Source organism: Hemiscyllium ocellatum, chromosome 7 (genome assembly GCF_020745735.1).
Source record: "Hemiscyllium ocellatum isolate sHemOce1 chromosome 7, sHemOce1.pat.X.cur, whole genome shotgun sequence".
In the NCBI taxonomy this organism is placed as follows: domain Eukaryota; kingdom Metazoa; phylum Chordata; class Chondrichthyes; order Orectolobiformes; family Hemiscylliidae; genus Hemiscyllium; species Hemiscyllium ocellatum.
In genome coordinates this window covers 57526164-57553396 of record NC_083407.1, presented here as the reverse complement: position 1 = coordinate 57553396, position 27233 = coordinate 57526164, and positions in this window count along the sequence as shown.

The window sequence follows — 27233 nt, the reverse complement described above, 5'->3', positions numbered from 1 at the left end:
GCAGAGGACAGCGCAGGCCTTGTAGCATGGAGGAGACAGCGAGCCCTGCACAGAAGAGAGAGTGGTCCAGTAATATGGAGGAGAGCACAGGCCCTGCAGCATAGAACAGTGTGCAGATCCTGCAGCACGGAGGAGGGAGTAAGCCTAGCTATTCAAGATGGCAGCACTGGCACAGTAGGCCTATTCATTCCAGCTGGGCAACATTTGTTTTTTTCCAAGTCACCTTTTCCTCTTTTTCCTTATCTTCTTTACTTTATCTTCCTGACATTGCAGGGAGGCCAGAGCACTGTCAGTGGTGACTGGAGTGGGGATTCCTGGCTTCATAGGCACAAAGCATGGATACCTGGTGGTGAAGTGTCAGCTGCAGTGGTGGTGAAGTGGGCCCTTCTGGCTGTAGTAGGTCTGAAGCATGACTAAAAGGAGGAAAGAATTCAAAACATTTTGTCTTGTATCATAAGGACTAAGACGTGAGAACCAGATTTGAAAAGAAAGTGAACAACAATCTTTTAATAACCTGATAAAAGAATGTTCATTTGTTAGGGTATTGTTGGCACGGAGGTGCAAAAGGAACAGTTAACTATTGATCTGAGATCTCCACCCACTAGAAGAGAGAGCAGACCCAGTAGCACAAAGGAGAGAGTGAGCCCTGCAGTGCAGGGGAGAGCGTGGGCCTGATGAAGGGCTTTTTTCCGAAACTTTGATTCTCTTGCTTCTCAGATGCTTTTCTAACACCACACTCTTGACTCAAATCTCTAGCATCTGCAGTCCTCACTTTCGCCTAGGTAATTTTCACCTCACTGTGAAGGGTCTTCCAAGGATGCCTACCTTGAAGAAGTTCTCCTCTTTCCTCTACAAGGATCTCAGTGAGTCTCTCTCTTACTGCAACCCCCAGGTCATCTCCTCTGCCCTGAAGCTCGTTCAGCTGCATTCTGGAACAGACTTGCTACCACAGCCACATCCCCTTCCTCAGTGCCTGCCTACAGAACCAACTGATCCCACATGGTCTCCAAACCACATTCACACCAACATAGTTTGGATCTGAACAGGACAACCAGTACCTACTACAAACGCGAAACCTCCAAAAACAGTTCTCCTTCTGGATCCTCTGCTCCACACTCGCAGCCATGCACCGTCACCTAATCTCTCTACAGTCAGCCATACCTCAGCTGAGGGCCATATTCTCTCAGAACTGCAAAGGATCTCTACTGTTTTACATCCTCAGAAGAATTCACACACTTAGCAATCGTTTTTTCTACACCATATTGGGCATCAACAAACTTTCATGTACCCACCTCAATAGTCTGGATTCCACGACTTTTCCAGAAGCCTCCCCCAGCCTCTGGAACTACTCGGCTGCCATAACCATTTGGCCACTCCAGCCACCTTCACCGCGGCAAACGATAACGTCACTTCTGTCCCCGCCACTCAACAGCCCACAGCCACGGCTGACATGCCACCTCCGTAACCGCCGACCAGACAACCGCTGCCGCGACTGCCGCCGAAGCTAACACGGGGCCTAAACGGAACAACACTTGTGCCTCCTTTGTTGCCGCTGTCTCAACCACTTTCGCTCCCACTGCTACCACCCACCAGAACACCGCAGACAGAATTGCTGATGACACACCCCCGTGGATCCCAAGTCACTACCTCCGCCTCCCTGATGCCTTGAGTGAGCGTCACTTCTGTAAATAACGTCACCCTCCAGTGCCTCTACTACCACACCCACTTCAGTTACAGTCTCCACCCACACTCCCAGCTCCAGTCCTATGCCAGGTCATAACTCCCAGCCTATCCCATCCACCAGACCCTCCCCCTCACTGAGGACGAACAATCTGTCCTTAGCAAAGGCCTTACCTTCATTCCCCCTCTGCTCCTGAATCAATGAATTTAACACACATTGTGACGTCGAATACTTCTTATGCTGCTTCCTTCTCCGAGCTTACGTTTTCCACCAAGACCGTTCCCACCTGCTGGTCTCTTACACAGCTTCGATCTCTTTATTTCCAACTGTTGCTGGGACATTGACCACCTCACCCTGTCCACCTCCCTCACACACTCCAACATCTCACCCTCGTAACTCGCAGCCCTCCACTCCCTCCACTCCAACCCCAAACTCATTATCAAACCAGCAGACAGGAGGGAGGCAGTGCTAGTTTGGTGTACTGACCTCCACATTGCTGAAGCCTGGCGCCAACTCAAAGACACCTCCTCCTACTGCCTCCTCCACCATGACCTCACCTTCCATTCCGAAACCATCATCTCCCAGACTGTACACAACCTCATCACCTCAGGGGATCTCCCACCCACAGCTTCCAACATCATAGTTCAGGAACCCTGCTCCACCTGGTTCTACCTCCTACCCAAGATCCACAGGCCTGACCACCCCGGCAGACTCATTGTTTCGGCCTGCTCCTGCCCATTCCTGATGAAAGACTTTTGCCTGAAACGTCGATTCTCCTGCTCCTCAGATGCTGCCTGACCTGTTGTACTTTTCCAGCACCACACTCGTGACTCAAAACACCACCAGCCATATTTCTCCCTCTGGACAAGTGTAAGGAAAAACGTTGAATCACAACAGGGCATCATTGGCCAATACACAGAAGTTTGTCACCTCTCACACTAAATAGCTGGTTGAATCATAAGGTGCTCAGCAGCCCATTCACAAAGCTGTGGCTTCGACTCCTCACAGCAATTCATTGTGTCTGAATAGCAGGTTAGAAATACCATAGAGCATTAATTTACATACTGTAAGATGGCACAGCAGCATATTATGTTAAAACACTTCACCTTCACTTCTTTATTAAATAAATACACAAAATAGAACCTAATTATTTTCAAAATTAATTATTTTCACATAAATAATGCTATTGAGGAATAGTTGTTGACTTAAAAAAAGAAATGAAATGTAAACACTATCTGTGCTTCATGCTGTATGCCAGCTCTGACTTTAATATATTCATTACCATGTTTCAACAGAGGATCTGTAACCTAGGTAATCTAGCAGTGAACTTTAAATTCACTATTCTTTGCTAAGGCCTCTGATGTTGTCTGTTGGTGTCGGAGTACTGCTCGCAGTTGATTAGTGGTATTGCTATCTGGTCTCAGCTCTTAATATCAGAGTTAGCGTAATTTATCTTCAGACTCTTTGCTGAGGTGCAGTTTCCTAAATGCTCCTTTGTTGAGGTGAGCTTCCGTGTTGGTGGTGGGCCATTTCTGATCTTAATCCTTCTGAGGCCTTTTTAGCTCCATATCACTAATTGTCCTTCACTTTATACCTCAACATGTGGAGCAGCCTAACTCTTGCTACTGCTGCTTCTCTGTGAATTACAAGCATTAAGTTATTATTTATGTGCATAAAGGAAATTATACCTGTCGTCTATGTACAACTGCTGAGTATGTGCAAAAGAATAATGATTTGGAGGAACCGGTGTTGGGTGGACAAAGTTAAAAATCAAAAGATAATGTTATAGTGACATAGGATTACACGGGACTGGAGCTTGGAATGGTACAACTCCAAGTAAGATGTTGTCTCTTAACATTCTCTGTATATAGATATGTTCAATAAAGTCTATTACTGTTAACTCAGTTCAGTGCAAATCTCACATTACTTTAGTTTGCAATGTTTGTTTCTCTGCAGCACATTGGAATTGCTCTGCATCTTTTTTCTTTATTCCAATCTTTGAGCACAATGTGTGTTGAATGGGACCTTTTCTAAAAATTTGCAGTGACCTTCACTCATGCATAAGGAGTTCTTAGCTACCCCCAAACCACTGTCCCCCCAAAATACTTTAACTTCAGGAGGATTTGGAAGTATCATCAAAAAGATTTATTTATTGCACCCTTATTGCTGTTTCAATACTAGCAAATCAAATTATTACAACTTTTTTGCAAAAATGTACTTCACTCATAAAAAAGCAAATCTTTATGTACATACACAGTAATTAAAGCAGTTCTGATTTATACAGTTTTTGCATACAGAGATGAAAACAAATATTGAGGTTTGATTTTCTCAATAGTTATAAATAATCTAAAGGCATTTTTTAATTGTGCTAAGTAGTAGGAACTATTTATATGTATCTGGAAAGTCTCATACCTGAACGGACCCCTGTTGCTCCTTAATAGAACGACTCTAGCCAGTGGTCTTTCCCCACTGCACCTGGCGGCAGGTTCCCCAAGCATTAGTGCGTCCCTCAGCACATAGTCCTGGACCTTGGAGCTTGTCAGTTTGCAACACCTGGTCAGAGGGAGAAGTTGGGTGGGGGGGGGGGGGGCAACTCTATCAATTGAAAGACCAGCAGGTTTCGGGCAGACTAAAGAATGTTTTTCACCACGCTGGTGGTTCTCCAGACGCAGTCAAGGTTTGTTTTGTTGTGATTCCTAAGCAACAGATCGTAGAACACAGGGCCATGTGTCACAGAGCTGCTCAGGACAACAAGAACCATTGCATCTCTCTCCAGACTTCCCTTGCAAAGGCACATTCCAGAAGAAGATGTGTGACAGTATCAACCCCACTGCAACTGCTTCGAGGGCAGCATATGGTGGCACAGAGAGTCCAGACATGCATGAAGAATCTCACAGGTGGTGCCTTCTCAATACGAGCCTGGCAACACCTTGGCATTTGTTGGAAAGTTCTGGTGATGAGACGTTCTGCCAAATTATTTTGACAGTCTGCTCAGGGAAACACCTGACAGGATCCAACCTCTCCTTTTTCCCGAAGAGTCTCTAGGATGCTGTTCGCTGGCCATTGCCAGATGGACTTGTGGTCAAAGGTGTTTCCCTTCACATATTTCTCCATGAAGGACAGGTGAAATAGGATGGTCCAACTGCTTACAACCTTCCACGGCAAAGAGGCCAGACCTATCCTTCCTAACAGTGGGGACAGATAGAACCTCAGTAAGTGACATGAGGTGTTTGCGTATTGAGGGTCTATGCACAGCTTGAAGCAACTGCTCACAAAGGTGGCTATTAGGATATTGGTTGCATTGAGTACATTCTTTCCTACTTTGTTCAGCACTTTATACACAGTGCCCCTTCAAACTTCATCCATCTTCAACCTCCAAATGAAATAAAAGATGGCTCATGTGACTGAAGCAATTAAGTAACTTGAACCGTGTGTTAGCTCTAATGACAACTTTAAAAACTTTTTTTTTGTGTGGATGCGATATTGATGGAATCCTGTTGGAATCAACATGTTTACATAAACCACTCGGATTCCCTGACTAGAACAGACAAATGAAAAGGAAATGCAAAGCATGGTGTGAATGAATTAAAAAAAAGCTTTGCAGGTTACAATTATTTGTATTTGAGATTCATTACAATGTGAAAGGGCAAGTCCCACCTCACCCCTCCCCTGTACTCAAGCAGAGACCAGCATGTGAGGAAGCAATTGAGTAGGCAGTGAAGGCAAAAAGACAGGGGTGTCATAGACTGATGAAACTTGAAAGATAAATCTAATTTTACCAGAAGTGTAATGGTAAACAAAGAAGATCAGCTTGGACAAACAGAGGGAGGCCATATTTGGAAATTAAAAATACACAGAAATTGAGTTAAAATTAGCACATATATTTGCTTGAAAAGCTTAGTATTCTTATTCCAAATTGAAGCTGTCGTGCTTTAAAGATTTGAGGAGGTTTGCTGATAATAAGTATAGCAGGGGATAAAAGGAGCAAGATTAAATTGCAAGTGTCAAAGACTGATGATTGTCGATTATTATTCACACTTTCACATAACAGTTCCAGTGCATTCAGTAAGCTTCTAAATATTCTGCAGCTGAGCTATTTTACATTGAATTAAGCAATGCATTGGTCTAAAAATGCAAAATGCCTGACATATTTCATATATTTTGGCCTTAAAAATTCCCAGTACTTATGCTGATTTTCTGTTCTATTTCCAGTTGATTGCATCTGGAGACAACCAGCAGCTGGGGCAATCTAAAAAAAATCTGGAACCAGAAATCGAATGACGACTTTTGCTGAAAAATGTAAAGGTGTACCTAGTTCACTATGTCCCTTAGCATGGGTAATCTACCATCCTCAGTTGGCCTGGGCTACATGTGATTCTAGACCACAGCAATATGGTTGACTCTTAGTTGCCTTCTGAAATGGCCTAGCAAGCCACTCAGTTGTACCAAACAACTAAAAAATGTCAAAAAAGGAATGAAACTGGACAGACCATGATGTCACTGACAATGACAATGTCAAATGCAACTGTGTCATACAGTCATATAATTATGGATTATTATGACACAGAAACAGGCACTTCAGCCAACTGTATCTCTACTGGCCAACAAACACCAAGTTATACCACTCCCAGAACATGCTAAGTCCTCCCAACTACATCTGGAGATTAATGCCAAAATTGAGGACTTCATCTCACCAATTTGTCTCCACAGATGTTGAAAGAGTCCATGCCGAATGTAACATGATCTGGAAATCATCCAGGTTTGTGCTCACAAATGAAAAGTAACATTCAAGCTGCACAAGTGCCAGGCAATGACTATCTCCAACAAGAGAGAATCTAACCATCACTCCATAACACTCAAGGGCATTACCATCACTGAATCCCACATTATCAACATCTTGGAAATACTATTGATCAGAGATTGAACTAGGATCACCATATAAAGATAATAGCTTCAACAGCAATTAAAAGCCTAGGAGTTCTGCAGTGAGTAATTCACCTCCTGACTCTCCAAAGCCTGTTTATCTGGAAGGTACAAGTCAGGAGTGTTATAGAATCTCCACACTTGTCTGGATGAGTTCAGATCTAACAACACTGAAGCAGTTTGCTATCATCCACAGCAAAGCTGCCCACCTCATTGGGATCGTATCCACAAGCATTCAGTTACACCACCACTGATGCTCAGTCCAGACTCCTATGGCGCAGTGATAGTGTCCCTAATTCTGGATCAGGAGGCCTTGGTTCAAGACTCACCTGCTCCAGAAATGTGTAGTAACATCTCTGAACAGGCTGATGAGAAAATATCTGTACCATCTACGAGATGCACTGCTGAAATTTACCAATTTTCCTGAGACAGCACCTTCCAAGCTGATGACCACTACCATCTAGAAAGACAACAGCAGCAGATACATGAGAATACCACAACCTGCATATTCCCCTCCAAGCTACTTACTTTCCTGACTGGGAAATTTACTGCATTTCTTCATTATCGCTTAATCAAAATTCAGGACTCCCTCCACAGCAGAATTGTGCAGATATCTGCACCAAATAGGGTGCAGCAGTTCACCATCATCTTCTGAAAGGCAACTAATGATAGGTAATAAACGTTAGCCTATCCAGCGAAACCTATGTCCCATGAATGATTAAAATCTAAACAGCATTTTGAGTCACAGTAAAGATGAAAAAGGTCTCTGTTGTGTGACATGTCCACCCACATTACTGACCAGACACCAATTGAGGCTCTTTAGATACCAGTGAACAACCACTTAATGGTCTCATCCCACGAATGTTGATGGTCTACCAGTGGTAAGGCTGATGGGAGTACGGGAAAGTCTATGTCATGCAGAGCTCCATCAGTTATAAGCTGGCGGAAATCCTTTCGGCTCAGATGTGGGGTCCTCCTGTCTTGTCAAATGCTGTCCCCACTGGAAGTGCACACTCGCTAGAAATACACTCTGTGCTCCATAGTAACACGTTTACCCACCTGTGAATCTTCCCTCATCGCAATTTGCTGATAGCCCTAGTGAGTATCCCCCATTCACCCATATTTTAGGACTTTTATCATGTAGGCTGCTCTATGACCAATAGCATTCCCAAGGAGTGATCACCATTCCCGGTGGTACTATCAGAATTGAAGAGCTGCTGACCCTCCATTTGAAGGCATTCTTAGAGACGAGATCCTCACCTTTAAAGACACAGGAACTAAATAGCAGCCAGTTAACTGCTTAATTGACATTTAATCTTATCAGGCTCCCAGAAATGTCCACCGTGAGAGTGTCATGCTTATTTATCTTATATCTTCCCTCATTTTTGCTCACCATCCCTCTTTCTTCCCCAGCCTCCTCACTCGAGATGATGTTCCTGATAATTTACTCATCTGTAATATCTTTTGATTCTGAGGAAGAGTGATGATACAAAACATTTGCAATGATTTGCAGTCCCTCCTTTCCCTGTCTTACCACCTGATGGAACCTAGGATGCAGAATTGGAGGATTGAGTTGAACTAAAGGGACTGCTTCTGGATTGACCCTGCAGATCCTGCAGTCTTGCATACTCACCCTTCCAGTCTAGTCAGGTACCTGGTCAGTCTCAGGTCAGACTATAATGGAAGTTGTAGTAATGAGGCCAAACCATTAAATTCAGTATACATATTCCTGGAAGAAGCTACTTTCAGGCCTAACTGCACCATACCTGCACGTCTTTAAACTGGTCAATTGGTTCTATATACTTGTATTCATTATCTGACTTGCTGTCTGTTTCCAGTATTTTTTTTATTTGATGTTGCTCTTGAGAAATTTGTGATTTTTTTATTATGTACAGATTTTTTTTCAGCAGTTGAATAAATGTGCCAGCAGCTTTATGCAGTAAGTCACTGGTCTGTGTGGAAATGTGGGACATTTCAAAGCCCTCTGCACCGTAACACTTCTGTAATTTCATGATACTTGATAATATGGTGCAAAACTACATTAAACCCAGTAAGAAGGTTTCTATAAGTGGTGTAATTGCACATCCATACAATGGTTGAGAAAAAAAAGTGTATTCTTTCTGGATAGATAGAGGCCCATTTGCCATAATCTCTGTTTGACCCTTCAGAGAGAAGATGACACTAAAAGCCCGGAAATTATAACACCTACAAGGGCTAATTTTCGGACCAATTCTGCCCCACTTGTCAGTTCAATGGGTATAGCAGTCTCCAAATAACCTACCATCTCGTAAAGCCAAGTGGTTCTATAAAATACTTCAATCTCCCGCAGAGGAGCTCAACTCTTGAGTGAATTGCGAAGAGTTGCTGATGGGTCCATGTATAGTTACAGTGACAGCAGTTGATCCATAAAACCTAAGTTTCTCACAGATGCAGCAGCCAACTATGTAACATTCTAGTATTGAGAAACTGGTCAATGTAACTGTGCTGTAGTCATTAGTAGTTTCATTGTAAATTCTTGAAACTAATGAGTAAAAGATTCATGTGGCTGTTGTGAATTTGTTTCTCATTTTTAGTAAAATAAATATTAAATTTATTGGATGGAATGGCTGTCATGACGACAATAAAACAATAAAGAACATAGAACATAGAACGTTACAGCACAGTACAGGCCTTTCGGCCCTTGATGTTGCACCGACCTGTGAAATTAATCTGATGCCCAAGTAACCTACACCATTCCATTATTATCCATATGTATGTCCACTGCCCATTTAAATGCCCTAAATGTCAGCGAGTCTACTACTGTTGCAGGCAGGCCGTTCCACGCCCCTACTACTCTCTGAGTAAAGAAACTACCTCTGACATCTGTCCTAAATCTATCACCCCTCAATTAAAACTATGTCTCCTCGTGTTAGCCTTCACCATCCGCGGAAAAAGGCTGTCACTGTACACCCTATCTAACCCTCTGATTTTCTTAAACGTTTTGACTAAGTCACCACTCAACCTTCTTCTCTCCAATGAAAATAGCCTCAGTTCCCTCAACCTTTCCTCACAAAACCTTCCTTCCATGTAAGGCAACATCCGAGCAAATCTCCTCTGAACCCTTTCCAAAACTTCCACATCCTTCCTATAATGCAGTGACCATAACTCTAGGTGGCGCCTTACAGTCTTGTACAGCTGAAGCATGACCATGTGGCACCAAAACTCAATTCCGCTACCAATAAACACCAACACACCGTATGCCTTCTTAACAACCCGATCAACCTGAATGGCAACTTTCAGGGATTTATGCACCTGGACACCGAGATCTCTCTGTTCATCTACATTACCATTAATTTCACCATTAGTTGGCCCAGCACTCTGCATTCCTGTTACCTCTTCCATAGTGAATTACCTCACACTTTTCCACATTAAACTCCATTTGCCACTTCTCAGCCCAGCTCTGCATCTTCTCTATGTGCCTCTGTAACTCACAACATCCTTCGGCACTATCCACAACTCTGCCTATCTTAGCATCATCCGCAAATTTACCAACTCATCCTTCTATGCGCATATCCAAATCATTTAGAAAAATGACAAACAGCAGTAGTCCCAAAATAAATCCTTGCAGCACACCACTAATAAATGAGCTCTAAGATGAACATTTCCCAGCAACCACCACCCTCTGTCTTCTTTCAGCGAGCCAATTTCTGATCCAAACAGATAAATCAACTTTAATCCCAAAACTCTTGATTTTGTGCAATAGCCTACTTATCAAACGCTTTACTGAAGTCCATAAACACCACACCAACCATTTTACCTTCATCTGCCTGTTTTGTCACCTTCCCAAAGAACTCAATAAGGTTAGTGAGGAACGACCTACCCTTCACAAAACTATGTTGACTATCCCTAATCAACTTTTTCTTTTCTCGATGATTATAAATCCTGTCTCTTATAACCTTTTCCAAAACTTTACCCACAACCAAACCAAGGCTCACTGGCCTACAATTAGTAGGGTTGTCCCGACTCCCCTTCTTAAACAAGGGGACAATGTTTCCTGTCCTCCAGTCTTCTGGCACTATTCCTGTCGACAATGATAACATAAAGATCAAAGCCAGAGACTCTGCAATCTCCTCCCTGGCTTCCCAAAGAATCCGAGGATAAATCCCATCTGGCCCTGGGGTCTTATCTATTTTCAGATCTTCCAAAATTGCTAAAACCTCTTCTTTGTCAACCTCAATCCCATTTAATCTAATAGCCTGTATCTCTGTATTCTCACTAACATTGCATTTTTCCAATATAAATACTGATGAAAAGTATTCATTAAGCACTTCCCCATGTCCTTAGGTTCCATACACAACTTCCCACTACTATCTTTGACAGGCCCTAATCTTACTCTGGCCATTCTTTTATTCTTGATTTACCTGTAGAAGGCCTTAGGGTTTTCCTTGATCCTATCTGCCAACAATTTCTCATGTCCTCTCCTGGTTCTTCTTAGCCCTCTCTTTAGATCTTTTCTGGCTAACTTATAACTCTCAAGCCCCCTAACTGACTCTCAAGCCCCCTCACGCCTCATTTTCACGTAAGCCTTGTTCTTCCTATTGACAAAAGCTTTAACTTCTTTATTAAACCATGGCTCCCTCTCTTGATAACTACCTCCCTGCCTGATTGGTATATACTTATCAAGAACCCGCAGTCGGTGTTCCTTGACTACGCTCCACATTTCAAGTGTGTCCATCCCCTGCAGTTTCCTTCCCCATCCTATGCATCCTAAATCTTGCCTAATCACATTATAATTGCCTTTCCCCCCATTATACCTCTTTCCCTGCAGTATATACCTATTCCTACCCACTGCTATTGTAAACATAACCAAATTGTGGTCACTATCACCAGTGTTCACCTACCTCCAAATCTTAACACCCAGTTCATTCCCCAGTACTAAATCCAATATGGCATTGCCCCTTGTTGGCCTGTATACATACTGTATCAGAATACTCTCCAACACACATTGAACAAAAACTGACCCATCTAAACTACTTGAACTAAAGTATCCCGAGTCAATGTTAAAGTCCCCATAACAACTACCTTGTGACTCTCGTTCCTATCGAGAATCATCTTTGCTATCCTTTCCTTTACATCCCTGGAACAATTCAAAGCCCTATAGAAAACTCCCAACAGGGTGACCTCTCCTTTCCTGTTTCTAACCTCAGCCCAAACTACCTCAGTGGATGAGTCCTCAAACGTTATCTCAGTTGCTGTAATACTACCCTTGATTACCAATGTCACCCCCTCTCCCTACCTTTTACCATCTTCTCTGTTCTTACTGAAACACCTAAATTCTGGAATCTGCAACAACCATTCCTGACCCTCCTGTAGCCATGTCTCTGAAATGGCCACAACATCAAAATCAACACATGCTGCAAGTTCACCCACCTTATTCCAGATGCTCCTGGAACTGAAGTATACATTTTTCAAACCAACATCCTGATTGCCAGTGCCCTCTCATGAACTTGTAAACTTGACCCTGACCTCACTACCCTCAACCTCCAGTACACTGGAACTACAATTCAGGTTCCCATCCCCCGCTGCATTAGTTTAAACATCACTCCCCCCACCCCCCCCCCCACCAGAGCATTAGCAAATCTCCCCCTGAGGATATTGGTACCCCTCTTGTTGAGGTGAAAACCATCCTGTTTTAGAGGTCCCACCTTCCACAGAAAGAGCTCCAATTAATCAAGAATCCAAAACCTTCCCTCCTGCACCATCCCTGCAGCTCTACTCTGCTCGCTTCCTGTTCTTGTTTCACTAATATGTGGCATGGGCAACACACTAGAGATAACAACTCTGTTTGTTCTAGCTCTAAGCCTCCATCCTAGCTCCCTGCATTTCTGCCTTAGATCCCCACCTTTCTTCCTATCTATGTCGTTTGTGCCTATGTGGGCCATGACTTGGGGCTGCTCTCCCTCCCCCTCAAGGATCCCAAAAACACGATCAGAGACATCACGAACCCTGGCACTTGGGAGGCAACACACCAACCGTGAGTCTCTCTCGTTCCCACAAAACCTCTTATCTGTCCCCCTAACTATGACTCCCCAATGACTAAAGCTCTGCTCCTCTTTCCCTTTTCCTCTGAGCAACAAGGACAGAGTCTGTGCCAGAGATCTGTGCCCTATTGCTTACCCCTGGTAGGTCATCCCTCCCAACAGTATCCAAAAAGGTATACTTGTTGTTGAGGGGAACCACCATAGGAGATCCCTGCATGACCTGTCAGTTCCCTTCCCTACCATCTACCTTCTTCACATAGAGTCAGAGAGATGTACAGCATGGAAACTGATCCTTCAGTCCAACTCGTCCATGCTGACCAGAAATCCCAACCCAATCTAGTCCCATTTGCCAGCACCTGGCCCATATCCCCCCAAAACCTTCCTATTCATATACCCATCCAGATGCCTTTTAAAAGCTGCAATTGTACCAACATCCACCACTTCCTCTGGCAGCTCATTCCATACATGTTCCATCCTTTGAATGAAAAGGTTGTCTCTTAGGTCTCTTTTATATCTTTCCCCTCTCACTCTAAACCTATGCCCTCTAGTTCTGAATTCCCCAGCCCAGGGAAAAGACTTTGTCTCTTTATCCATGGCTCTCATGATTTTACAAACTCTATAAGGTCACAACTCAGCCTCCGACGCTCCAGGGAAAACAGCCCTGGCCTACTCAACCTTTCCCTATAGCTCAAATCCTCCAACCTTGGCAACATCCTTGTAAATCTTTTCTGAACTCTTTCAAGTTTCACAATATCTTTCCGATAGGAAGGAGACCAGAATTACACACAATATTTCAACAGTGGCCTAACCAATGTCCTGTACACCCGCAATATGACCTCCCAACTCGTGTACTCAATACTCTGACCAATGAAGGAAAGTATACGAAATGGCTTCTTCACTATTCTATCTACCTGTGACTCCACCCTCAAGGAGCCATAAACCTGCACGCCAAGGTCTCTTTGTTCAGCAACACTCCATAGGACCTTACCATTAAGTATATAAGTCCTGCTAAGATTTGCTTTCCCAAAATGCAGACCTCCCATATCTGAATTTAACTCCATCTGCCACTTCTGAGCTGTTGGCCTATCCAATTGAGACTCCATTGTAATCTAAGGTAACCTTCTTTGCTGTCCACCTCACCTCCAATTTTGGTGTCATCGGCAAACTTACTGACTATACCTCTTATGCTCACATCCAAATGATTTATATAAATGACAAAAAGTAGTGAACCCAGCACTGATCTTTGTGGCACTTTACTGGTTGCAGTCCTCCAGTCTGAAAAACAATCCTCAACCACTACCCCCTGTCTTTTACCTTTGAGCCAGTTTTGTATCCAAATGGCGAGTTCTTCCTGTATTCCATGAAATCTAAGCTTGCTAATCAGTCTCCCATGGGGAACCTTGTCGAACACCTTACTGAAGTCCATATAGATCACATCTACCACTCTGCCCTCATCAATTCTCTTTGTTACTTCTTCAAAAAAATTCAATCACATGGCTGTGGAGTAACTACCTCCCAGTAACTCCTCTCATTTTTAAAATTCTAGGCAGAAAGAAGATTGTCTGAAATGTATTATATAATTTTTACACAATAGAAATTGCTGGAAAATCTCAGCAGATCTGGCAGCAACTGTGGCGAGAAATCAGAGTTAATGTGTCTGATCAAGTGACTCTTTCTCAGAACGATTCTGAGAAAGGATCTCTTGACTTAAAACATTAACTCTGATTTCTCTGCACTGACATGTCAGACCTGCTCAGCTTTTCCAGCAATTTCTGAATTTGTTTCTATTTACAGCATCAGTTCATTCAGTTTTTATAATATAATTTTACTCCTTCTGGCATGGGTATGCCAAAATGTATGCATTGTGTTTCTAAAATTGTAAAATCCCATCATCTAAGTGTAGCTACCAATACATAAGTTTCTAACACCTTCAGTGCTGGTCTAGCTAATATTATCGAAAGCACATTGGGTGTTGGGTGGAAACTACAGCACAAAGGAAATATTTCCTCTGATTTCCACTGTTGCCACCTTGTGGTAGCTGTCACCTCATCAAGTATGTGTCAAAGTGCAAGGATTGTTTGAAATGGTTCATTGCCAATAAGTATCTTTTGTGTACATAGTATCTGGAGCCCATCCAATAGTTAATGGTGGAGGATAGGTCACTGAAGAGGCAACTTTCTAAGTTAACAAGATGGTTTATTGTATGATAGCAATAAATACAACTACATTATTGATCAGTCATTGTTTTTAACCTAAATTATTGATCAGACATAATTACTAGGACTCTTGGGAACTGTATAGAACACAGCAAGTACAAAAACTAATGCAGAACACACCAGTCTCTGACTAATCTGACATTGCTAGACTGGGTGGAGCTAATGTAACTTCAGCGTATTTTATTTGAGGAATTAATATCTGATATAGCACTGGGATGTTGCCATGATCATGGATCATAACCCTAGATAATCGATGGGAATATCAAACTTTCATTCTAATACATTTTTTTTAACCAATGTACTGATGTAGCCAAGGTAAGTGTGGATATAAATACAGTGGCTGGCTGGAGAGAAATTCTGACTCCACAAGACGCTGCATTGATTACAGAAAAGTTAAGAGCTGAAAATGTGTTGCTGGTTAAAGCACAGCAGGTTAGGCAGCATCCAAGGAACAGGAAATTCGACGTTTCGGGCCAGAGCCCTTCATCAGGAATGAGGAGAGGGTGCCAGGCAGGCTAAGATAGAGACTCACTGAAATCCTTGTAGAGGGAGGAAGAGAGCTTCTTCAAGGAAGGCATCCTTGCAAGAGGATTCGCAGTAGGTTAAAATCTTCAAGTAAAAAGTGAGGTCTGCAGATGCTGGAGATCAGAGCTGAGCTCTGATCTCCAGCATCTGCAGACCTCACTTTTTACTCTACAGAAAAGTTAATACAGTATCTCAGTGAGTTCTACTTGATACCGCAGCTGGGAGTTGGCTAAAGCAGTCTGCATTACCAAGATAGATTGACTCAAGCGATACTAGCAGTTTCCCTTGAATATCCATGCAAAGGAAATCTTCATCTTTGTAATCCAGATAAGCTAGTCCAATGTTGGGTCATGCTATTTAGACACTGAAATGCTCCAGATAATGATCGGCTTATGTGAGTGTGCAGTGTACATAGAACATTCCCTAGTTCACACCAACACCTGGGACATGTGCTTAGAGCAACTGAAAGCCCTTTTCATAAAATACAGGCAACTGATCTATTGGTCAATCTCATAATATTCGCCAAGGTACAAGCGACCTATTTAAGAAACATAATGGGTTAAGAACAAGTACTATCCAGCTCTGCAAAGTGCAAACAGTCATGCAGTTCCTCCTTCTCACAACAAAATAGGTAATCATGACATTCTTGGGAATATGTGAGTTTTACAGAAAGTTTGTCCCAAATTTTGGCAAAGTAACCACTCACTTTCAGAAAAAGGAACAAGTTGTATGAATGGACATATGCCAAACTGCTTTTGAAATGCTGAAGGCTATTTTACAGATTCCAATGCATGCACAATGGCCTTCTTTTGTGCTGTAACAATTCAGTGACCATGTGATTTTGATAAAGAAGCCTGTGTTTGCAGCTCCGAACTTTCATCGAGCATTTAGAGCAGCCATTAATATGAGTGACAATGGGATGGGGGCTGTCCTCCTTCATAAAGATGAATCTGAGTGGAAAGAGCAATTGGCTACCTCTCCAAAAATGAAACAAACATCAGAAACAAACAAATGCTACACCTTTGAAGGAAACCTTTGGGTTATTCCTGATTATCAAACATTCAAACCTATTGTAGTGGTTCTGTTCGCCGAGCTGGAAGTTTTAGTTGCAAACGTTTCATCCCCTGGCTAGGAGACATCATCAGTGCTGTGGAGCCTCCTGCGAAGCGCTTCTTTGATGTTTCTTCCGGTATTTACAGTGGTCTGTCCTTGCCGCTTCCGGGTGTCAGTTTCAGCTGTCCGCTGTAGTGGTTGGTATATTGGATCCAGGTCGATGTGTTTGTTGATGGAGTTTGTGGATGAATGCCATGCCTCTAGGAATTCCCTGGCTGTTCTCTGTCTGGCTTGCCCTATGATAGTAGTGTTTTCCCAGTCGAATTCATGTTGCTTGTTGTCTGAGTGTGTGGCTACTAGGGATAGCTGGTCGTGTCGTTTCGTGGCTAGTTGGTGTTCATGTATGCGGATTGTTAGCTGTCTTCCTGTTTGTCCTATATAGTGTTTTGTGCAGTCAAAGAAGCGCTTCGCAGGAGGCTCCACAGCACTGATGATATCTCCTAGCCAGGGGACGAAACGTTTGCAACTAAAACTTCCAGCTCGTCGAACAGAATCACAACAACAAGCACCCGAGCTACAAATCTTCGCACAAACTTTGAATTCAGACCTATGCCCAGGATGGATGCAGCGAGGCCACAGCCAATACTGACTATAACCCATTCACTTCTGTGGATGTTTTTAAAAGATACAGAATGTTAACTTATTCTGTTAGAGGTTATTGCCTCAACTATACCAGCTAAAATTACACAAAACTTGAAGAGATAGAAGTGACTAAGACATTAACATGTGTGTACGTCTGCTGCTTTTTTTTTGTGTTTCTCCTTTTTGTAATGGAATGAAAATGAATTTCTTTAATTTATTGTGTGTGGAAAGTGTAATGACCACGGATCATTATCTGAGCTCACCCTGGGATCATATTATACTTTAAATCCAACAGTCTTTTTAGTACAGAATGGATAGAACCAAAATGACTGCATTCTAAAAGGAATAACTACTTTATTCCTTTAGCAATAAATTGGACATTGGTTTGGCCCCTTCTGGATTACTGCCTTTAACTCTGTTCTCCTTGCAATAGGAAAGATGAAGTTAAACTTGAAAATGTTCAGAAAAGATTTACAAGGCAATTGCCAGTGTTGAGAGTTTGAATTATATGGCGAGGCTGGGGCTATTTACTCTAGAATGTTGGAGGCTGAGGGGGTGACCTTATAATGGTTTATAAAATCATGACAGGCATGGATAGGGTGAACAGTCAAGGTCTTTTCCCCAGGGCAGGGGAGTCCAAAACTAGAGGGTATAGGTTTAAAGTGAGAGGAAAAAGATTTAAAAAGGACCAAAGGGGCAACTTTTTCACGCAGAGTGTAGTGCGTGTATAGAATGAACTGCCAGTGGAAGTGGTGGCAGCATTTAAAAGGCATCTGAATAGGTTTATGAATTGGAAGGTTTAGAGGGATGGACCAAATGCTGGCAAATGGGACTAGATTAATTTAGGATATCTGATTGACATGGACGAGTTGAACTGAAAGGTCTATTTCCTTGCTGTACATCTCTAACCTGTGCTATCCATTAGTTGCCAACCAGGAAAAGACCCATTTATCCTGAGTTTCTGCTCTCTGTTAGTTAGCCAATATTCTATACAAGCTAGTATATTACCTTAATGACATTTAATCTTATCTGTGATATAACCTTTTGTGTGGTATTTATCAAATGCCTTCTGGGAGTCCAGGAAGACTACATCAATAGAACTTCCATTCACTTTGATTGATATACCTTTGAAGAACTTTAGCAAATTAGTTAAATATGATTTACTCTTCATGCTGATTCTAAGGGATTGTGCTTTGATTTTCTAAATGTCCTGTTACTACTTCCTTAGTAATGAAGCCAACGTAACATCCAAATAATTTCTGGATAAAAGCAAATTATTGCAGATGCTGGAATTTGAAACCAAAAGAGAAATGCTGGAAAATCTCAGCAGGTCTTGCAGCATCTGTAAGGAGAGAAAAGAGCTGATGTTTTGAGTCTAACTGAACCATTGTCAGAGCTTTGACAAAGGGTCAGTTAGACTCGAAATGTCAGCTCTTTTCTCTCCTTACAGATGCTGTCAGACTTGCTGAGATTTTTCAGCATTTCTGTTTTGGATCTAAATAATTTCAATTAACTTGCAAAACCAAGTATCTTAAAATCAACTGCTCAGCTATTGATGTCAACACGAGTAGTAGCATCTACTGTGATGGTTACAATGTTCTATTATCCAGTCTTTGTAAACAGTTCAAAGATTGACCCCTTTTTAAGCTTTTAACTTCTTTTTGGACTCACTCCTTATTACTAATCTGTCTGTGTGTTGCATTATTATTTATTCTATGTTTGTAACTCAATAGACAATAGACAATAGATGCAGGAGTAGGCCATTCTGACCTTCGAATCAGCACCACCATTCATTATGATCATAGCTGATCATCCTCAATCAGAATCCTGTTCCTGCCTTATCCCCATAACCCTTGATTCCACTAACCTTAAGAGCTCTATCCATCTCTTTCTTGCAAATATCCAGAGACTTGGCCTCCACAGCCTTCTGGGGCAGAGCATTCCATACACTCACCACTCTCTGGGTGAAGAAGTTTCTCCTCAACTCTGTTCTAAATGGCCTGCCCCTTATTTTTAAACTGTGTCCTCTGGTTCTGGACTCACCCATCAGCGGAAACATGCTTCCTGCCTCCAGAGTGTCCAATCTTTAGTAATCTTATACATCTCAATCAGATCCCCTCTCAGCCTTCTAAACTTAAGCATATACAAGTCCCGTCGCTCCAATCTTTCAGCGTAAGATAGTCCTGCCATTCCAGGAATTGACCTCGTGAACCTACGCTGCACTCCCTCAATAGCCAAAATGTCTTTCCTCAAATTTGGACACCAAAACTGCACATAATATTCCATGTGTGATCTCACCAGGGTCCTGTACAGCTTCAGAAGGACCTCTTTGCTTCTATACTCAATTCCTCTTATTATAAAGACCAGCATGCTATTAGCTTTCTTCACTGCCTGTTGTACCTGCATGCTTGCTTTCATTGACTGATGTACAAGAACACCTAGATTTCGTTGTACTGCCCCTTTACCTAAATTGATTCCATTTAGGTAGTAATCTGCCTTCCTGTTCTTGCCACTAAAGTGGATAACCATACATTTATCCACAACAAACTGCATCTGCCATGCATCTGTCCACTCACCTAACCTGTCCAGGTCACCCTGTAATCTCCTAACATCCTCCTCACATTTCACCCTGCCACCCAGCTTTGTATCATCAGCAAATTTGCTAATATTACTTTTAATACCATCATCTATATAATTAATGTATATTGTAAAATGTTGCGGTCCCAGCACTGATCCCTGTGGTACCCCACTAGTCACCGTCTCCCATTCCGAAATGGAGCCGTTTATCACTACTCTTTGTTTCCTGTCAGCCAAACAATTTTCAATCCAAGTCAGTATTTTGCCCCCAATACCATGTGCCCTAATTTTGCTCACTGACCTCCTATGTGGGACTTTATCAAAGGCTTTCTGAAAGTCCAGGTACACTATATTCACTGGATCTCCCATGTTCATCCTCAGAGCTACATCCTCAAAAAATTCCAGAAGATTAGTCAAGCATGATTTCCCCTTCATAAATCCATGCTGACTCTGACCTATCCTGTTACTGCTATCCAGATGTGTCGTAATTTCATCCTTTATAATCGACTCCAGCATCTTTCCCACCACTGAGGTCAGACTAACTGGTCTATAATTTTTTGCTTTCTCTCTCCCTCCTTTCTTAAAAAAGTGGTACAACATTAGCCACCCTCCAATCCGCAGGAACTGATCCTGAATCTATAGAACATTGGAAAATGATCACCAATGCATCCATGATTTCTACAGCCACCTCCTTCAGTACCCTGGGATATAGACCATCAGGTCTCGGGGACTTATCAGCCTTCAGACCTAACAGTCTCTCCAACAATATTTCCTGGCAAATACAGATTCCCTTCAGCTCAGGTCCTTCAGCCACTGTTACCTCTCAGAGATTGCTTGTGTCTTCCCCAGTAAACAAAGATCTGAAGTACCAATTCAACTCTTCTGCCATTTCTTTGTTCCCCGTAATCTTTTCACCCGTTTCTATCTTCGAGGGCCCAGTTTTAGTCTTAACCTTTCCTTTTTTCCTTTCACATACATAAAAAAGCTTTTACTATCCTCCTTTATATTTTTGGCCAGTTTACCTTTGTACTTCATTTTTTTCTCTGTGTATTTCCTTCTTAGTAATCCTCTGTTGTTCTTTAAAAGCTTCCCAGTCCTCCATTTTCCCACTCATCTTTGCTATGTTATACTTCTTCTGTTTTGACTTTATATGTTTCTTAACTTTCCTCGTCAGCCACGGCCACCCCATTCCTCCTCTTAGGGTCTTTCTTCCTTTTTGGAATGAACTGATCCTGCATCTTCTGCATTATACCCAGAAATACCTGCCATTGTTACTCCATTGCCATCCCTGCTAGGGTATTGCACCATTGAACTTTGGCCAGCTCCTCCTCATAGCTCCATAGTTCCCTTTATTCAACTGAAATATTGTCAATTCTGACTGTACCCTCTCCCTTTAAAATTGCAGATTAAAGCATATTGTATTATGGTCACTACCTCCTAATGGCTCCTTTACTTTGAGGTCCCTGATCAAATCTGGTTCATTGCACAACACCAGATCCAGAATTGCCTTCTCCCTGGTAGGCTCCAGCACTGACTCTTCTAAGAATCCATCTCTGAGGCACTCCACAAACTCCCTTTCTTGAGGTCCAGTACCATCCTGATTCTCCCAGTCTACCTGCATGTTGAAATCCCCCATAACAACAGTCGTAATATCCTTGCAACAGGCCAATTTCAGTTCCTTATTCAACTTACACCCGACATCCAGACTACTGTTTTGGGGGCCTGTAGATAACTCCCAAGAGGGTCTTTCTATCCTTAGAATTTCTCAGCTCTATCCACACTGACTCGACGTCCCCTGATTCTAGGTCCTCCCGTGCAAGGGACTGAATATCATTCCTTACCAGCAGGGCCACCCCATCCCCTCTGCCCATCAGTCTGTCCTTATGATAGCCTTGAATATTCATTTTCCAGACCCTGTCCACTTGAAGCCACGTCTCTGTGGCACAACATTGTAACTGCCAATTTCCAAATGAGCCTCAAGCTCATCCATCTTATTTCTAAAGCTTCGTGCATTCATATTTCATATTTTTAATTTGTTACTGCCCTCACCCTTCCTATCAATCCCTATTTCACGCAACCTTACAGCATGACCCTTTTTTGAGTTTTCTGTTCCATTGATACCGTTGTCTTTCTTGACTTCTCTTGTTCTAAGTTTCCCTTCAATTTCCTTCTTAAACTTCCAGTTTGTCCCCTTCCCCCTGCTATTTAGTTTAAATGCAGCTGTATTGCAGTGGCAAACCTGCCTGCCAGAATGCTGGTCCTCCACCTATTAAGGTGCAACCTGTCCCTCTTGTATAATTTATCCTTACCGCAAAACATACCCCAGTGATCCAAAAATTTAAATCCTTGTTTCCTGCACCAGATCCCCAGCCACACATTCAAGTCCATTATCTCCCTGTTACTGGCCTCTCCAGCCCGTATGGAGGAATGGAAGCAAACCAGAGATAACCAGCCTGGATGCTCTGCTTTTCAGCTTTCGTCCGAGTTCTCTGAAGTCCCGCTGTAGAATGTCCCTCCTCTTCTTACCAACAACATTTGTGCCAACATGTACCACCACTTCTGGCTCTTCACCTTCGCCCTAGAGGATTTCCTGCACTCTGTCAAGGAAACTGCCTAATTATATTGGTTCCTTTCAAAACATTTGGTCTGGGAGAAAGGTATTCACCAAGGAAGGGATTTTGTTTTTCAACTAACCTTGTTGTGACCAACTAAAGAGAGGGTGAATAAAGAAGCGAAGTCACTTCATCCCTGCTTATCCAAGGGCTTAATTATTTGGGGTATCTTGTTTGGAACTGTAACGGATTGAGGTACCTCAACCAGGGATGTTTGAAGGTTGACGGCTTGCTTTTCTGAAAAGGCTAGAAGGAGCAAATTGTCAGATCCAGGTAAATACAACTGTTTCTCCATCTCCATCTCCATCTCCCCATCTAAAGCTACAGGACAATCACCATGCCCATTGGTCTTCTATGTAAAGTGGCCAAAATGACCCCTCGACACAATTCTCTTAAACCGCTCTCCTTATTTCAAAAAAGGACAGGGTTTAATTTTAAAAACACAAATTTGGAAAATGGTAAGAAAGTTATGAACATGGAACATTTAAACCCTGATCTAAGTTAAACTCTACCAACTCCTGACTGTTGTGTATTGGGAAAACTTATGGATTTTAGCCCATAATTTTTATCAAAATAACCTTCGATCAGAATTTACACACAGAACTAAAAATTTGCTTTTACATAACATATGGTGAGATATGTATATAATGCTGATATAATTATTTCATCATTGTGTAGAAAACAGAACATACTAGTTTTGCAATCGTACAAATACCTATTTTGCACATGAAGCTCTGCTTTCAATTGCCAAATTTTACAGTAAAATAATAGAAAGTACAAATGGATATGAACATATTAGTCACTCAAATAATCACAACTTAGTATAATTTTGAAACATCCCATATTTGCAGAATAGATTAGATTTTGTGATCAGCAAAAAAAGCAATAGGGCTTGCTGTTGATCTTGAACAAAACTTGTCCATGATGTTCCAGTAGTCTCTGTGGTATGCATTTCCCCTTTCCCAATGCTAATCAGCTATCAAGTCGAGGGGATTGGCAGGCATGCAGCAGCATTAATGTCATCAAGCAGGGTAAACAATGTATCACTTTGGGGTATTCTCATAGGCAGCAAACCAGCAAGTAAAAGCCCGAAAGACTTCAGTTTTTGATTTAAATTTACAAGGAGTGTTGTAAATGGTTAGAACATGCATATGAGATTGAGATGGGATCTATGTCACCTCAAGCAAATTCAAAACTATCTTAATTTTAAAATGTGTGGAATTTCTTACCCCATAATGGAGAAATTTGACATTAAACAAACCAAAAATCATTCTTTCAGAGCCAATGAGTTTGTTTTGCAATAATCATGAACTTAATACACCATTAAACACCCAGTTACTCCTCAGTCAACAGGTATAACATTTTCAAGGCTTTTTTTTTACAGCAAACAGATAGTATGAATGTACAATTTCTCGTCTGTTCTGTGATTTCTAATTGATTGCATTCAGGGCAGACTTCAGCAGCACACCCCATGGAAAAATAGGGAAACACTGAGAGCCACATCTGGATTCCTAATTTAACTGTGGATTCCAGAAGTCGATGCCAGTTTCTGAAGAGGAATGTTAGCAAGCATTGGCAGTTGCATTATCATTACTAATGTAAAATTTAGGTTTGTGCTATAATGGTGAGGCGTCTTTGGGAGTACTGTGTGCATATCTGGCTGCCGTGTTAGAGGAAAGATATTATTAAGCTGGAGAGGGATCAGAAAAGATTTACCAGAATGTTGCCAGGAATGAAGGATTTGAGTTATAAGGAGATGCTGGATAGGCTGGGATTTGTTTTTCACTGGAGAGTAGGAGGTTGAGGGGTGACCTTATAAGAGGTATATAAAATCATGAGGGTCATAGATAAGATGAATGGCAAAGGCCTTTTTCCCACAGTGGGGGAATTCAAAACTAGAGAACATTTTTTAAGGAGAGAAGAGAAAGATTTTAAAAGAAAGAGGGCAACCTTTTTACACAGAGAGTGTTTCACATGTGGAATGAACTACAAGAGAAAGTGATGGATGCTGGTACAATTACAGCATTGAAAAGACATTTGGATAAGATCAAGAATTGGAAAGGTATCGAGGGATGTGGGCTAAACGGAGGTAGGTGGGATGAGTTCAGCTTGGGAATAGGTCAGCATGGACCAGTTGCATTGAAGGGTCTGTTTCTAAGCTGTACGAATCTATGACTCTGTAAGTAGCACAATCATTTTATGCATTGCTGTCTTTCTGGCCCTTTACATGGCAAATGTCTTACCCTTTTGTAGGTTGAACTAAGTTTGCAACATAATGCAATAGAAACCTATTTGAATGCTATTGTTAAAATGTATGTTTCTTACTCTACATTATAAAAACTGCACAGTGGATCTGTATGCTTCTTAACTGGTAAATAGAAATGCAGAAGATAAGGCTTTATGAGGGTGTTTGCCATGTATTAGGATGGATTGGTCACTGTTTAAAGGACAGATAGTATACAATAGAGATAAATCGGCTATTTTCAGGTAGGCAGACTTACTCTGCCACAAGGCTTAGTACTGAGGTCTCAGTACTTAGAATTACTATTAACTACTTAAGTGAAAGGACTGAGTGTAATAAAACAAAGAACAGTGGATGCTGGAAATCTGAAACAAACAAAACAGAAATTGCTGGAGAAACTCAGGTCTGGCAGCATCTGTGGAGAGAAGACATGGTTAATGTTTTGGGCCCGATAACCCAACTTCAGAACTGAGTTCTTCAGCATTGAGTGTAATGTATCTGTTTGAGATCTGAGGGGTATTAGATTTTTATGTTTTAGAAATGTATCTTTTGATTGTAGCTCCAATTTAGATCCCTGGGTAAAGTACACAGAGGCTGGAGAATTCCCAGCTCTGCAAATTGAACAGTTAAGAATGGCTACCTACACTCAGCTGGTGAAAAGTGGGGTTTGGGAATGGGGTGGAAGCTGGGTCAGGTGAGCTGGGAAGAGCTGAGGTGGCTGTCAGTTGCTGAGGTGGGCTGCACAGAAAGCCTGTCTCATGGTTCATTGATGTGTCCAAAACCTAAAACAAAAAAAGTAAAATATGAAACAATTCTTCAGTCATTACTCATACTACATAATTTTCCAAAAGATCCATTGCATCTCATGCCCTATTCATAACAACCCATGGTACCTAACACCCTTATCATACCTCCATGACTCTCACTCCTTCATAACTCCTTTCCATCCTATGCCATTCTATCTGTACTGCTGACCCTTCATACCTCTACCCATACTTCCTATAACAACTTAGTGACTACTTCCACCCATGCCCCTTTTCCTTTTTACTTAACATGCTGACTCACTGAGTATCCATAAGTATCTATACACAGGAAAAGTATAATAACTTCACATTCTATATTGCACTCTAAAGCTCTCATTAATAACAAGACATCTTGAGAGGCGTTGATACTTTCTTGACACTTTCTTGACAGGTCTTTTCCAGGTTTGATTGTTTAAAGGATTTATATATGTTTTATGCACCATTTTCTCTACAGTTTACAATTTCAAAGAGTGCCTGACTCCCTCTCCCAAAATGTACCTTCACCCTAAGCAAAAGGTAAATGACCAGCATACCTAACCTGTTCTGAGACCATATCCACAAGGGTACTTCAGGTCTCCAAAGGAATGTTCTGGTCATGCGAACAAAATGCAGGGGGAGCTGGACCCTTACAGAACCTTAGAGAAGAAACCATCATGGCAATATTCAATCAGGAAGAATCTTCCCTAGACTGATTTGAATTCCAATATATGATTCCTTCGGTCAGGGGACCAAATCTGTTCACAGCATTCTAGCTATGGTCTAACATGTGCTTCGTATTGTTTTGGCAAGACCTCCCATTCTCTATGAGATTATGGTGGGTCTAATGATGTTGCCTCATTTGTTGGTCTGCAGAATAGAGGATAGCCCTCTTCTCCAACATCCCTTTGACAAGCACCTGCAGGTCCCTGATTAGGGAACATCATACTGTGAGGATTCTGGATTAGTGGTGCTGGAAGAGCACAGCAGTTTAGGCAGCATCCAAGGAGCAGTGAAATCGACTTTTCGGGCAAAAGCCCTTCATCAGGAATAAAGGCAGAGAGCCTGAAGCATGGAGAGATAAGCTAGAGGAGGGTGGGGGTGGGGAGAAAGTAGCATAGAGTACAATGGGTGAGTGGGGGAGGGGATGAAGGTGATAGGTCAGGGAGGAGAGGGTGGAGTAGATAGGTGGAAAAGGAGAAAGGCAGGTAGGACAAGTCCGGACAAATCATGGGGACAGTGCTGAGCTGGAAGTTAGGAACTAGGGTGAGGTGGGGGAAGGGGAAATGAGGAAACTGTTGAAGTCCACATTGATGCCCTGGGGTTGAAGTTTTCCAAGGCAAAGATGAGCTTCAGAGCAGAGGAAATGACCTGGAAGTTGCAGTGGGAGAGAGACTCCCTGAGATTCTTGTAGAGAGAGAGGAGGAAAACTTCTTCAAGGCAGGCATCCTTGTAAGATGATTCACAGTAGGGTTAAAATCAACGAGGTAAAAACAATGACTGCAGATGCTGGAAACCAGATTCTGGATTAGTGGTGCTGGAAGAGCACAGCAGTTCAGGCAGCATCCAAGGTGCAGTGAAGTCGACATTTCGGGTAAAAGCCCTTCATCAGGAATAAAGGCAGAGAGCCTAAAGCGTGGAGAGATAAGCTAGAGGAGGGTGGGGGAGGAGAGAAAGTAGCATAGAGTACAATAGGTGAATGGGGGAGGGGATGAAGGTGATAGGTCAGGGAGGAGAGGGTGGAGTGGATAGGTGGAAAAGGAGTAGGCAGGTAGGACAAGTCTGGACAAGTTATGGGGACAGTTTTTACCTATCATACTGTGAGGGGCAGCTCATAGGCTGCAGCTTTGGAAGCGCTGAGGAGCTCGGCTCCAGCAGCATGAAAGTTACAAAGTCCTAGCAGCAGTGAGGACTTCTGCCACTTCTATGAGCCCAGTGTGACAGAGACTGGCTACATCATGAA